Genomic DNA, 12,747 nt, shown 5'->3' on the forward strand with positions numbered 1-12,747 from the left:
AACACCCCAACTCTCCCAGCCTGGCTCCAAAGCTGCTCCAGCCCAAGGATCATCTCCATGGCTCCTCTGGACTCTCTCCAACAGCTCCATGTCCTCCTTGTGTTGGGGACCCCAGAACTGGACACAGTTCTCCAGGTGAGGCCTCACAAGAGCAGAGTAAAGGGGGAGAATCCCCTTCCTTGACCTGCTGGTCATGCTGCTTTTGATGCAGCCCAGGACACGGGTGGTTTCTGGGTTCCAGCACACATTGCAATACTCAAGGTGCTGCATGTCAAGAGGTGCTCCTTGCCTGACTGCCTTCTAAATGCTGCAGAGGTGAAGTGCTACATTGAACCTCCTGGTGGGCATCCCAGGATCCCTGCACAGTAGCAGCTGGGACTGTCAAGTCTGTCAGTGCAATCTTGTGTTTCTCATAACGTGAGGTGCCAGATTCTCCCCAGCAGATCTGCACCAACATGAACTGATGCTGGTAACATTCGTTGGGTCTGTGAAGTCAAAGTCTGTGAGAAGTTAACGGCTCATAAAGAAAAGCAAATGCAAGTGAAAAATTTGTGTAACTGTGATGTAGCTCTTATTTCTTTGGCTTCCTTTCTGGCCAGGAAGGCAGATGATTTTGGTTTTAAAATTGTATTTATTTAACTGAAGAAACAGCCAAAGCTTAGCTTTTCCTTGTGAAGACAGAAAATGGGGAAACATGTTCTGGCAGTGGTAAGAAAATGTTCTGTTTGTAAATGTTTCATTTCAAATGCTCTAGGAAGAGCAAAGGAAGAAAGAAAGCTGCTTTGTTAACATGCTGGGTGAGGAACAGGAGGATGGTGTTTGTGCTCACTCCCATCAAAACAGGCTCCTGTGTGGAATTTTGTCCATGAGAGGCAATTTTTCAAAAAAGTACTATCCAGATCAGGTGATTTTATAATCATGTGTTTGCCAGATTTAAAGAGAACTAGACACTCTCTGTAAAGCACATGTAACCCAGGGCTTTGGGGTGTTTCCTGAAAAGAAAACCTTTAGGAAAGCCAAGACTGAGGCTGCTGCTTCTCTTTTTGGAATGGTGACCCTAAATGCCTGGCTGATTTTGTTGTTAGTTTTGTGGGTTCCCCCCAAAATGGGGCTCTCAGGGCAAAGATGTTTTGCTAGAATACATCCTTCTCTCTGTGTAGAAAACAACTTCTCTGTGTGAACTGGTGCAAAACTCTGTTCTTAACCTGTGAGCAGATGTCATCAGCAGCTCAGAATTATTTCAGATAAACCACTGTGGCTCATGTCTTTAAGCTGACAAAAGCTGGTCAGAGAGAAGATGGTTTGGACCTTGAACTTCAGGTGCATGTACAGTAACTATTTCTTGTGATCCAGTTTGTCAGATCTCAGATGCCATAAGCTCAATGTCTGGCAAGCCCTTATTGTTCAACTGTGTTGTGTTGACAATGAAATCTGGGCTTTGTTAAACAGGGATTGGCAGATGTCCAAGCTCAGAGAACAATCAAGGGGGAAAGATATAATCTCAACCACATTCTTAACAGTCAGAAGAGGAAGTTGTGAGTAAATAAAATCACAGAATCCCGGAATGGTTTGGTTTGGAGGGGCCTTCAAGATCATCCAGTTCCAACCCCCTGCATGGGCAGGGACACCTCCCACCAGCCCAGGCTGCTCCAAGCCCCATCCAACCTGCCCTTCAACACTGCCAGGGATGGGGCAGCCACAGCTTCTCTGGGCAACAGGAAGAAAAAAATCCATCTTGAGCAAAATGAAGGAAAATCATCTCAGAGCTGCTGCTTCAGGGGCAAAGATTTGTCTCCTTTCTTCCTCCAGCTCCTTGCATGTGTCTTTTGAGATTCACTCTGAGAAACAAAGCTGAGATGGCAATTCCTGCCAATGGCATTTCTTTGTCAGCCTCTGAAGCTCTGATGCACCTTCAGACAGTGAGGGCTACTGAGCAAAGGGTTGGCCTCTTCATTCTTCAGGTTGCATTTAGTTTCTTTACCCTTTTTTCCTTCTAATACTGCTGAAGTTTCTGTAGTTAAGGCCTAACTCACCTCTGTGGGGTGTCTGCATCTCACTCCCTGGGGTGGGATTCAACAGTCTTACCAAGGTCAGACACTTTTATCCTCACAGAGGGAAGAAGTCATGGACTAAACTGTCTCTTCTCAGTCCTTGTCTTGCTTTTCTCCTGGCTGGCCACTGAAACACCAGAATATGTGTTTCATGGTGTCCCTCTGCCTGAGCCTCAGGATGGGTGTATCTAAGTTAGTAGCTCATCCATACATCACCCCACTCACCATCTCCACAAACACAAACTTTAAAGCATGTCCATAAATACACAAACAAAAACTTGAGAGTTACCTTGCTTAAAAAAAGAAGGAAAATAAAAGGCAGAGGATCAGTCCTTGGGATCAGTAGAGCTGAGTTCCAGAAAGCCAGTCCTTCCCGTGGAGCCCTGCCCTTGGTGCCATCCAAGATGTTGAGTTCTCTGATGAGTGTAAGACACCAAGAGCAGCTTGCCAGGGCAGCCTGGCTCTGCCTGACCCTGTGCCCTGTCCCCAGCAGTGGCAGGAGGAGCTGGATTCAAGGAAAGCATGTGAGCAAAACCACAAGGGTGGTTTGATGCCCTGGTGCTTTCCCTCCCTCTTCTCCTGGTGTTATAACTGGGCTACCCACTTGATGGTCCCAGGTTTGTTCAGTGACTGGGGAATGTGACCCCAGCTATTAGGGTGTGACAGGCTCATCACAGGCCTGTCTTCCCAAAGGGGCTTCAAGGCTGGAAACCATTAATGTCTTTACAATGAGGGTGGTGAAGCACTGGAGCAGGTTGCCCAGAGGTGGTGGAGGCCCCATCCCTGGAGATGTTCAAGGTCAGGCTTGATGGGGCTCTGAGCAACCTGATCTAGTTAAAAGGGTCCCTGCTCACTGCAGGGGGCTGGGTGACCTTGAGAGGTCCCTTCCAACCCCACATGTTCTATGATTATAAGGGAGTGCTGCTGGCAGGGTGACTTTCTCCTGGAAGCAGTTGTGTCCTTAGGCAGGTAAGTGCTGCCAAATGGACAAGCAATTATGTGACCATTGTATAAAACTTTACTTCTGATTACAGAATCACCTGTGTCAGCTTAAAATCATCCTGGGTACAACTGGTTTATTTTGCCCTCTTGCTAGTGGCTGAGAAAGGAAGAAGTCAGTTGAGGGAAGTGGTGGGTATCTGTCTTTTTAAAATTATGATTGGAACAAAAGGTACTGATTTTGCTTCTTGAGGATTTTTTTCCTCTTTTTTTCCTCTGTTTTTTTGGAAGTTGAATAAGAACCAGTGTCAGCTGGGATGCAGCCTGCATTTCCTCTCATGGTTACTGATGAGCAACCCACGTAGCCTGTGGCTAATCAAAGGACTCCATAATAACTAGCAGAATCATGCAAGTTATTTTTTACTGAGAGAAGCATTAAGAAGCACAAAGTATCTATTAAAACTGCACCTGAGAGTTTGGATCTGGTGAAGACAAGGCAGGCCTGTCAGCAAGTGCTTCTACATGCTTTGTGAAAGTGTGAAGTCAAGTGAGAACCTCCATTAGTGTCTTCATTTAGAGCAGGAGTAACTGCTGAAGGGGATCTGACAGAGCCCGTTTCTCACCCTTGGCTTTGCCTTCCAGCCACCAGCTTCATTCCAAGTAAAACAGCTCGCAGAGACACAATCCAGGAGCCCAACTAATGCATTCATGCTCCAACCACTGACTGCCACTCAGGTCATGGCACAGGATTGTAGCTAGAGGACAAGGGGTGGTGGATTAAAACTGGAAGAGGGGAGGTTGAGGTTGGACATGAGGAGAAAATTCTTCACTATTAGGGTGGTGAGACCCTGGCCCAGGCTGCCCAGGGAAGCTGTGGCTGCCCCATCCCTGGCAGTGTTGAAGGGCAGGTTGGATGGGGCTTGGAGCAGCCTGGGCTGGTGGGAGGTGTCCCTGCCCGTGCAGGGGGGTTGGGATTGGATGATGTTTAAGGTCCCTTCCAACTCAAACCATTCCATGATTCTATATTAGAGCAGGGCTAAAAGAAAACCTCTGCCAAGTGTGGGTGCTGACTTCTCAAGTCAGATACTGCCTCACTCCACGTATCTGTTGCTGAGCTGTGTTCAATCTACAGCTATGGCAGCTCCACTGAGAACTTCCACCTATGCTCTAGCATCTGGCCTTGCTGCATTTGATGTCATCTTAAAGCAACACCACAAGGAGCTAAGTTATCATCACTCTGAAGCTGAATAAGCTGTTGGTAGAGCAGCATATGTGGTTGTGACTCATATGAAGGTCTGATTGCCGTGGAAACAATTGTAAGTAAATAAAAAGATCCCCAAGATAAATGTTCTTTATTTCTTGTGTTGACACTTCTGTTAAAAGTTCTACTAAATATTTCAATCTGTCTCTAAGTTCTCAGGAGGACCATGTGTATTCTTCTGCCTATTTCTGTTTATTTCTGTAATCTTTCCATATTATTTTACTTTGTTTTAGAATCACAGAATCATTTAGGTTGGAAAAGACCTTCAAGATCATCAAGTCCAACCATTAGCCCAGCCCTGCCAAGGCCACCACTGCCCCATGTCCCTCAGCACCACATCTACACAGCTTGGAAATCCTTCCAGGGATGGGGATTCCACCCTGCCCTGGGCAGCCTGGGCCAGGGCCTGACCACTCTTTTAGTAAAGAAATTGTTCCTAATATCCAATCTAAACCTCCCCTGGCACAACTTGAAGCCCTTTCCTCTTGTTCTGTCCCTTGTTCCTGGGGAGCAGAGACCAACCCCCCTGGCTCCAACCTCCTCAGGCAGCTGCAGAGCCAGCAGGTCTCCCCTCCCCTCCTTGTCTCCAGGCTGGACACCCCCAGCTCCCTCAGCTGCTCCTGCTCACACTTGTGCTCCAGCCCCTTCCCCAGCTCCACTGCCCTTCTCTGGACACACTCCAGCCCCTCCATGTCCTTCTTGTCCTGAGGGACCCAAAACTGCTCCCAGGATTGGAGGTGCAGCCTCAGCAGTGCCCAGCACAGGGGGATGATCCCTGCCCTGCTCCTCCTGGCCACACTATTCCTGACACAAGCCAGGAGGCTGGTGGCCTTGGCCAGCTGGGCACTTGCTGTCCCATATTCACCAACCTATGGACCAACACCCCCATGTCTTTTTCCACCCAGCACTTTCCAGCCACTCTTAGAATAGACTAGACTAGAAAACAAGAGAATATTTTCAATTTGAAGGGACCTACAACAATCATCTAGTCCAACTGTCTGACCACTTAAAGGCTGATCAAAAGCATGTTCTTAAGAGCATTGTCCAAATGCCTCTGAAACACTGACAGGCATGGGACATTGACCACCCTCTTAGTAAATGCTTTCTAATGTCCAGTCTTCTGTCCTGGTCTTCAGCTACCACGTATTAACCACGTAAAGGAGGACTCCTCCCCAGCAGGGTTAGCTCTGGGGCAACAGCTTTGCCTGGCAGTTTCCACATGCAAATCAGAGGGGCTGCTGCACCAGGACAATTGTCATATTTGTTTTGATGTTTCCTTGAAAATTCCACTTCAACCTCTATGTTCAAAAGAGGAGGGTAAAAAGAAAACAGGCTGTGACAGAATCAGAGAACTTCTCTCCCAGAACAGGTTTCTGCATTTTGTAAAGATAACCAAGGTCCTTTGCTCTGAGAATCCCTGGTTGGAAAAGAGCTTTAAAATCATCTAGTCCAACCCAGCCCTGCCCAAGCCACCACTGACCATGTCCCTCAGCACCACATCTAAGGGGCTTGGAAACCCCTCCAGGGATGGGGACTCCACCCCTGCCCTGGGCAGCCTGGGCCAGGCCCTGCCAGAAATTCCTTGCATTCCTCCACATTTTGCTGCCCTGCTGATCACACCCTTTGCTTGTGCTCAGCTTTCTCAGACCATCTTGGACGAATCTTTCTATGATCCACCTTGTCTTCTATCAGTTATTTCTCCTCTTTCTCTCTCCATCTACCATGTTCTGTGATTTCCCAGTTTACTCATCTAAAAACCAACACAAAACACAAACTCCAGGACAAACATGGCCAGTCTCCATTTCTAACTGCATTTGATTCTAACTTCCTGGTGGGTCATTTTGAACCTTCCTTGTTGCTTTTGTTGTTGCTTTTGTCTGGTTCTAGTTTCTTAATCCCTGTTTGGGTACCATTCTCCTTTCTTCTCTGAACTCTGCCCATTGGTGCTCCTGCTTCAGTACCAATCTCTTGTGCAGATGAACCAGTAGCTGCATTGATTGCAAAATGCTTCACAAAGAGAAGTTCAGCATCATTACAGAGGGCAAGACTTCTGAGGAGCAGCTGAGGCCTCTTGGCCAGTTCAGCTTGCAGATGGCAAGGCTGAGGGGTGACCTCCCTGCAGGCTACATCTCCCTCAAAGGGGGCAGAGGAGATTGAGGTGTTGATCTCACTCTGGTGACCAGTGATAGGACACAAGGAAATGGAATGAAGCTGCATCAGGACAAGTTCAGATGGCATGTTAGGGAAAGAGCCTGGAGAAGAAAAGGCACCGAGGAGACGTTATGGTGGCCTCTCAGTGTCTGAAGGAGCTCCAGGAAAGCTGGGGAGGGTCTTTTGACAAAAACTTGTAGTGACAGGATAAGGGAGAACGGATTAAAACTGGAGGAGGGAAGATTTAGATCAGGCATTAAGAAGGAATTCTTCACCATGAGGGTGGTGAGACCCTGGCCCAGGTTGCCCAGGGAAGCTGTGGCTGCCCCATCCCTGGCAGTGTTGAAGGGCAGGTTGGATGGGGCTTGGAGCAGCCTGGGCTGGTGGGAGGTGTCCCTGCCCATGCAGGGGGGGCACTAGATGGTCCCTTCCAAACCAAACCATTCCATGATTCTATGATTCTTCACTGAGAGGGTGGTTGGTCACTGGATGGTGGATAGCCACAGATGGATGGTCACTTTCCTCAACGAAGTGACCATGGCACCAAGCCTGCCAGAGTTCAAGGAGTGTCTGGACAACTTAGTCATATATTATACTTTCAGGTAGTCCTGTGAGAAACAGGGAGATTGACTCAATGATCCTTATGGGTCCCTTCCAACTCAAGATACTCTATGATTCTATGAAAGGGGGGAAAGAGGACAGAGAGTGATGGAGTGACCTAGATGTGGAAAAGCAGTAATGGAAACAGGCAAGATCTGCTGATTTCCAACCTCTTTCCATGCAGCTACAGGTTTGAACTATGAATGCCATGAACAGAAACTCTGCAAAAAACAAATGCAACAAATTACTATGAATCTCAAAGTTGCCTGAATGTTCTGGTTTTCCTCCAGGAAACAAAGCAGCTTGTGTGTTTGAAGTTGTGAGTTAACAAACAGTTCAGTCCCCTCTTGATGCTTTGATGGAAAAGAACATTGGCTCTCATGCTGGTTGTGTGTGATAGAAGTTTCTTGCCCAACAGGGCTGTCAGGGCCTGGCCCAGGCTGCCCAGGGCAGGGGTGGGGTCACCAGCCCTGGAGGGATCTCAAACCCTGTGGATGTGGTGCTGAGGGACGTGCTTGGTGCAGTCGGGTTAATGGTTGGACTTGATGATCTTCAAGGTCTTTTCCAACCCAAACGATTCTGTGATTCTCTCCGGGGTTGAGGAGAGAGGCGGAAAAAGAGCCATTTTTACTCATTTGATCTGGGAATCCAGTGGGACTAGGGGGTTCTGCTCCCAGGCCGTGCAGCGGCCGTGCCGGCTGACGGAGGGACGATAATGCGGTTTCAACCCGGGCAGGGGGCAAAAAAAGGCACCCAGCAAGGGATCTCTAAAGAGCGGCTCCAGCTGGGAGCTGGGCAGTCTTCCTGCTGTCCATTTCCAAAGACATGAAAGGAAATCTCTGTGTGGCACAGGCCCCTCCGTGCGAGGACCGCCCTGGGGGAACCCGGCTCTGCAGAGCTGACCCGCCGAGGCACCAGGGGAGGCACCTGCTGCTTCAGCTGAGGGGAAGCAGGATCAAAGAAATCACCTGGAATAAGGATGGAAACATGGAACACTGCTATCATTTTAACCGCTTGTTATTTCAACTGTTTCCATATTGATTTTTTTTTTTTTCATTTGTTTGGGGTTTTTTCTAATAGCTCAGGTAAAGATTTTAATTTCGTTCTCTCCCTCCCTTGGGCAAAGAGACCTACAGAGAAATGTAGAGAATTTCTAATCTCTGCAGTGCCTCCAGGGCCAGCAGCCAGAAATGCAATGGTAAAAACTTATTTAATTTAGATGTATGGAGACATTTTCAGTAACAGTCTCCCTGAGGCTGCTGATCTGAACAGGAACAGAAGAGAATGGTTTGTTTTAACTCCAGATCAGGATCCCGGTGGGGGTCCAGCTTCTATTGAAAACAATTATTTACTCCATTCTCACTGGGTTTGGCCAAAAAACAATAGTAATACCATTTACCAATGGTGCCTACGGGAATATTTTTAAGAACTTGAGAATTTCTGGGGTGTTTGGAGGCAGAAGGTTCTCACCCCAAGTGCAATGGAACTGAGGAAACCACAGGTCTCTTCCTAGCTGACTTGCCTGGCAGCCAGGAGGCTCTTGCAGGAATGGTGGCACCACCATTTCCTCCTCTCATGGTTTCAAGAAAGGGGATGTGGCAGCTCCTTTCACCAGGATCTTCTGAGTCTTCACCCTGTGGGTAAATGGAATCAACTGGATCTTTAAGTTGTAACCTTTGATTAGTGCCAAGTTAGATGTGTCATTTCTCCTGGGTGGAAGCATGTGCTGCTTTTAGATGTATTTGCTTTGTGTCTTCACAAAGAGAAAGAAATGCAGTTAGGAAATTCAATCACCACCAACTTGCTACGAAAGAAAGAGAAGCCTTCAGAAGTAAATGCTCTGGGTGAGGAGCTGCTTCCTTAATGTCTGTGTCTGACAGAATCACTATGAGGTGTTGAAGAAAAAAGGTACACATGGATGAAGCATTTATTTCATAAATATGCTACCAGGCTGACAACCTGCCTGATGCAAGTAGCAGATCTTTGCTGATGGAAAATCTGCTGAGTGGAATAGATTATCTGCAGTGGTGGAGAGGTGCAGAACAGAGCCTGGGTTCCAGTCACTGCTCTCTCTGACCTGCTGGCCTGTTTCTTACCACCTCTTATTGATGCCAAGGGACCTTGGATCCTGCCTTAGTTATTTCAGCCGCCTTCAGTCTGATTTAATTTTGAAATATCAATTGTGAAATTGGTTCATTTATGCATTGGTTCTACTTTTTGAGTATTTTGGAGCCTTGTTAAGTATGAACTTAAAAGTAAATACTGGACAAACCCCATTCTGAAGGATGGGAGTCGGGTGTTTCTGAGTCTATCACTTTTAGTGGACCCTGGGATAGTTACTGAGAGAACCAACACTTTGGAAAGTCTGAAAGTGCAAGGTGAGGGACATTGTGGTTACTGAGAAAGTCCCGTCAAAGCTGCAAAATCAAGAAGTAGAGTAGATTAACTTATGAGATTGCTATGCAAGTCACTACTTTAAATCATATCTTCTGTGTTTTGGACTCTGTGGTACCTTGTCATGTCTGTTCTGGTGTTTCTTTTTCTGCTTGTGTTTGGTCGTAGAACCTCCTGTTCCTTTTACACCAGCTTTCCTCCACCTTACTTGCTGAGACTAAATTGCCAGACTTTCCCCATGTAAGTCCTAATGTTTATTAAAAGCATGGATATAAAGACTGGAGTTACCTGAACCAGGAAAGCAGCTTCTGAGCAATCTCAGCCACTCCAAACTGTCCTACCCCCTGCACAAGGGCATCAGTGTAGCCCAGTAGGCAGAGATAGTGCTGCCAACCTTCACCATCCATAAAAATGTGCCACCACAGCATGGAGAGGACTTCTCCTGAGGTCATGGCTGGTGTGCAGAGCCCAGACAGTTCCGTGGAGCAAAGACCAGGCATGCTACCCACAGGCACCAGCTCTCCTGTTTGACAAAGTCACAGACTTGTTACAGTTGGAAAAGACCTCTAAGACCACTGAGTCCAACCACCCACCCAGGAAAAAAAAGGCAACACTGGGAAGGCCATAGCCTGGCATCAAAACCACTGACAGGGAAGAAAGTGCTGAAAAAGATTGTTGGGACTACAGAGGAAGTGAAGAGCTGGCTTCAAGGGACCTCCAAGTTAAACATGACACGGGTAAGACCAAAACCACTCTGCCACCAAGGATGTCATCTGCCCAGTGGTCAGAGAGAACATTTGTGTGTCAATGACGTGAAGCAGAGGCCAGAGCTGAGGGTGTGATTCAGGCTGACAACTGCTCTTGCTTGGTGCTGCCTGCACTGGGCCTGCCAAAAGGTGAGGAGTGTGCAATTCCTGGTGTGTTTCCACAGCTGGATCAGCTGCAGCTCACGGCAGCAGTTTTCACAAGTTCTGCTTGTATGGAGGTGATGCACATACAGCTGCTGATCCTGATGCTGACACCCTTCTGTTCTCCATAACTTTGTTCTGCATAAAAATGGGAGAATTCAACACCCCGTTGTCGTGGCACAGGCTGGGTTTTCTGGGCACAATGAGCACTTGGAAGGGGCTGTGTGTCTAACTTTTTCATCACAGCCTTTTGTCCTGATGCCAGACTAGAAGGAAGTTATTTCCATAAAACCATTCTGGATCTGAGAACATTAGATTAAAGCCTCTTCTGAAGAATTGCCACAATGGGACCAACTGTATTTCCACCAAGTAAAAAAACCCCACCTTTTCTACTCTGGGACTCAACAGTGTTCTGTGCCAAGGAGATTAACATCTTCCTTACTTATTTCAATGTCTTTTACTACATCAGTTGTCTGCAAATGGAGTAGAATTCTTGAATTCATTGAATACTAAGGAGTCAATGCCTCTGTATTGCTGGCAATTCTACAGGTCCTTCACATACACTTTCTTTGCTCATCTCTTCTGAGAACCAACACGACAGTGATTTATTTGGATGGGAAGTGGTTCCTCAGCTCCAGTCATTCTATTTGCCTCTCTCTGGACTTTTTAGACAGTCACAACTGCACGTAGAATTCCAAATATAGCTGCATCCCAGGTTTATGCAGTTCTCTCCCTCTAAATTTCTTTCCTAGTGTGCTATTTTCATTTTTTCTAGCCTAGAATTTAGTTGCTAAATCACTCTGATAACTACTTTGGAAGGTGCTCATGGAGTCATCAAGGATCCAGGCTTCACCTTCCATGCCTGTTGCTTCTCATTGTTGAAATTTTATTGACCAAGCTCCACTGCAAGGCCTCCTGATGCTTTATGCAGGGTTGTTCTGAAGAACTGTGTCAACAAACTCTGTCTTAAGTAACCTGGGAACGAACCAGACATCACTTGGCAACTATGAACACCCTGTAAGTCCCTCAGGGCTTCTTTCTTTACTTTCTGAAAAACAACCATTTATTCCTGCCCTTTAAGCAAGTGTTGGTACAAAACTAGTGGCCAGTCTTGCACTTCCTTCTTGTCCTGTGTCAGTTTAGTTTCCTGAAGTGCCTTCATAAAGGCACTGCTGCAAGTTGCATTTAAATAAAAATAAACACCTGGGGTGTGTGAACAGCTGATCTCTGCCTCTCAGTGCCTCAGTGTTTTTAGATTTCTGGGGCAGTTCTCTCAGCAAAACCTGTGTTGGCTCTTCTTTAAGTTTTTTCTCCAGCTGGGACTATCATAACTCAGTTATTTGGCACCGTGCTGAGTTGGGTTTTTTTGCTCCACAGTCCCTTTGCTCTGCAGGAATCCTGAGGTAGGTGGCAGGCACAGCTTGTTGCCATGGACTGACAGTCTGAGCTGCCCCCTGAGCTGCATCTTCTCTGCTCTCCTGCTGTCTATTTGAGTCAGCAAGCAGCTGTTTATGGTGAATGAAATGCTGAAATGGTGCCTCTGCAGCCTGTACTGAACATTGTGTGTCCAGCTGAGCAGAAGAGACAGGTGACATCTCCTCCTGAGGTAAGTGGGAGGAAAGAAATCCAGAATCCTGCCCTTAGGAAACCAGTCACTGTGGCTTTTATTAATTGAAAAATTTGCTTTAAAAATGCTCAGAAGTGGTTTGTTGCAAGCTGTGAAGCAGCCTGTCTTCTTGCATTGACCCTTCTTGTGTTTTGTTTCAATGACCAAAAATTAGGGCTGATTTCTGGTGTGTGGCCTAAGGGTGCCTCTCATTGTCTTATGCTCCTCATGTTCAGACTAGATCCAACATGGACAGTCTTTTTCACTGTGAGCAGGAGGAAGAGCAGCTTCTTAGCAGCTCACAGCCTGTTCAGACTGACCTCTTCTTTGCAGTGACTGGCCTGTGACATGCCAGAGGCAGCCTGCATTGCTTCCAGCAGGAAAAATCATGGTTACAGACATGGGAGTGAAACTTGAGAGGCTGTGTTTGAATCTCCAGGTGCCCTTCTACTGGTGCCATGAGTATGAAGTTCCAGGAAAAAGAAGCTCTAGTGACAAACTGAACTGCTCTGTTCTTCTGTTGTCTGGCACATTTCTGCAACCAGGATTGCAAAGCAAGCAGGGTTAGTGCAGCCCCAGCTGCAGATCTCAGCCACCAGCTGAAACATCTGAGTGTTTTTAAATCTTTGCCTAGACCAGAGAATTTATTTAGAACAGAAAAGGGACCCATGAACAGTTCTGGTTAACATGAGCTAGGTAAAAGCATGGAGTGATGAGATGGAGGGGGAACAGTTTCATGCTGAAAGGGGAGGTTTCAATGAGATATTAGGAAGAAATTCTTTGCTGTGAGGGTGGTGAGAGCCTGGCCCAGGTTGCCCAGGGAAGCTGTGTCTGCCC

The sequence above is a fragment of the Apus apus genome, chromosome 15, assembly GCF_020740795.1.
Source record: "Apus apus isolate bApuApu2 chromosome 15, bApuApu2.pri.cur, whole genome shotgun sequence".
Taxonomy (NCBI): domain Eukaryota; kingdom Metazoa; phylum Chordata; class Aves; order Apodiformes; family Apodidae; genus Apus; species Apus apus.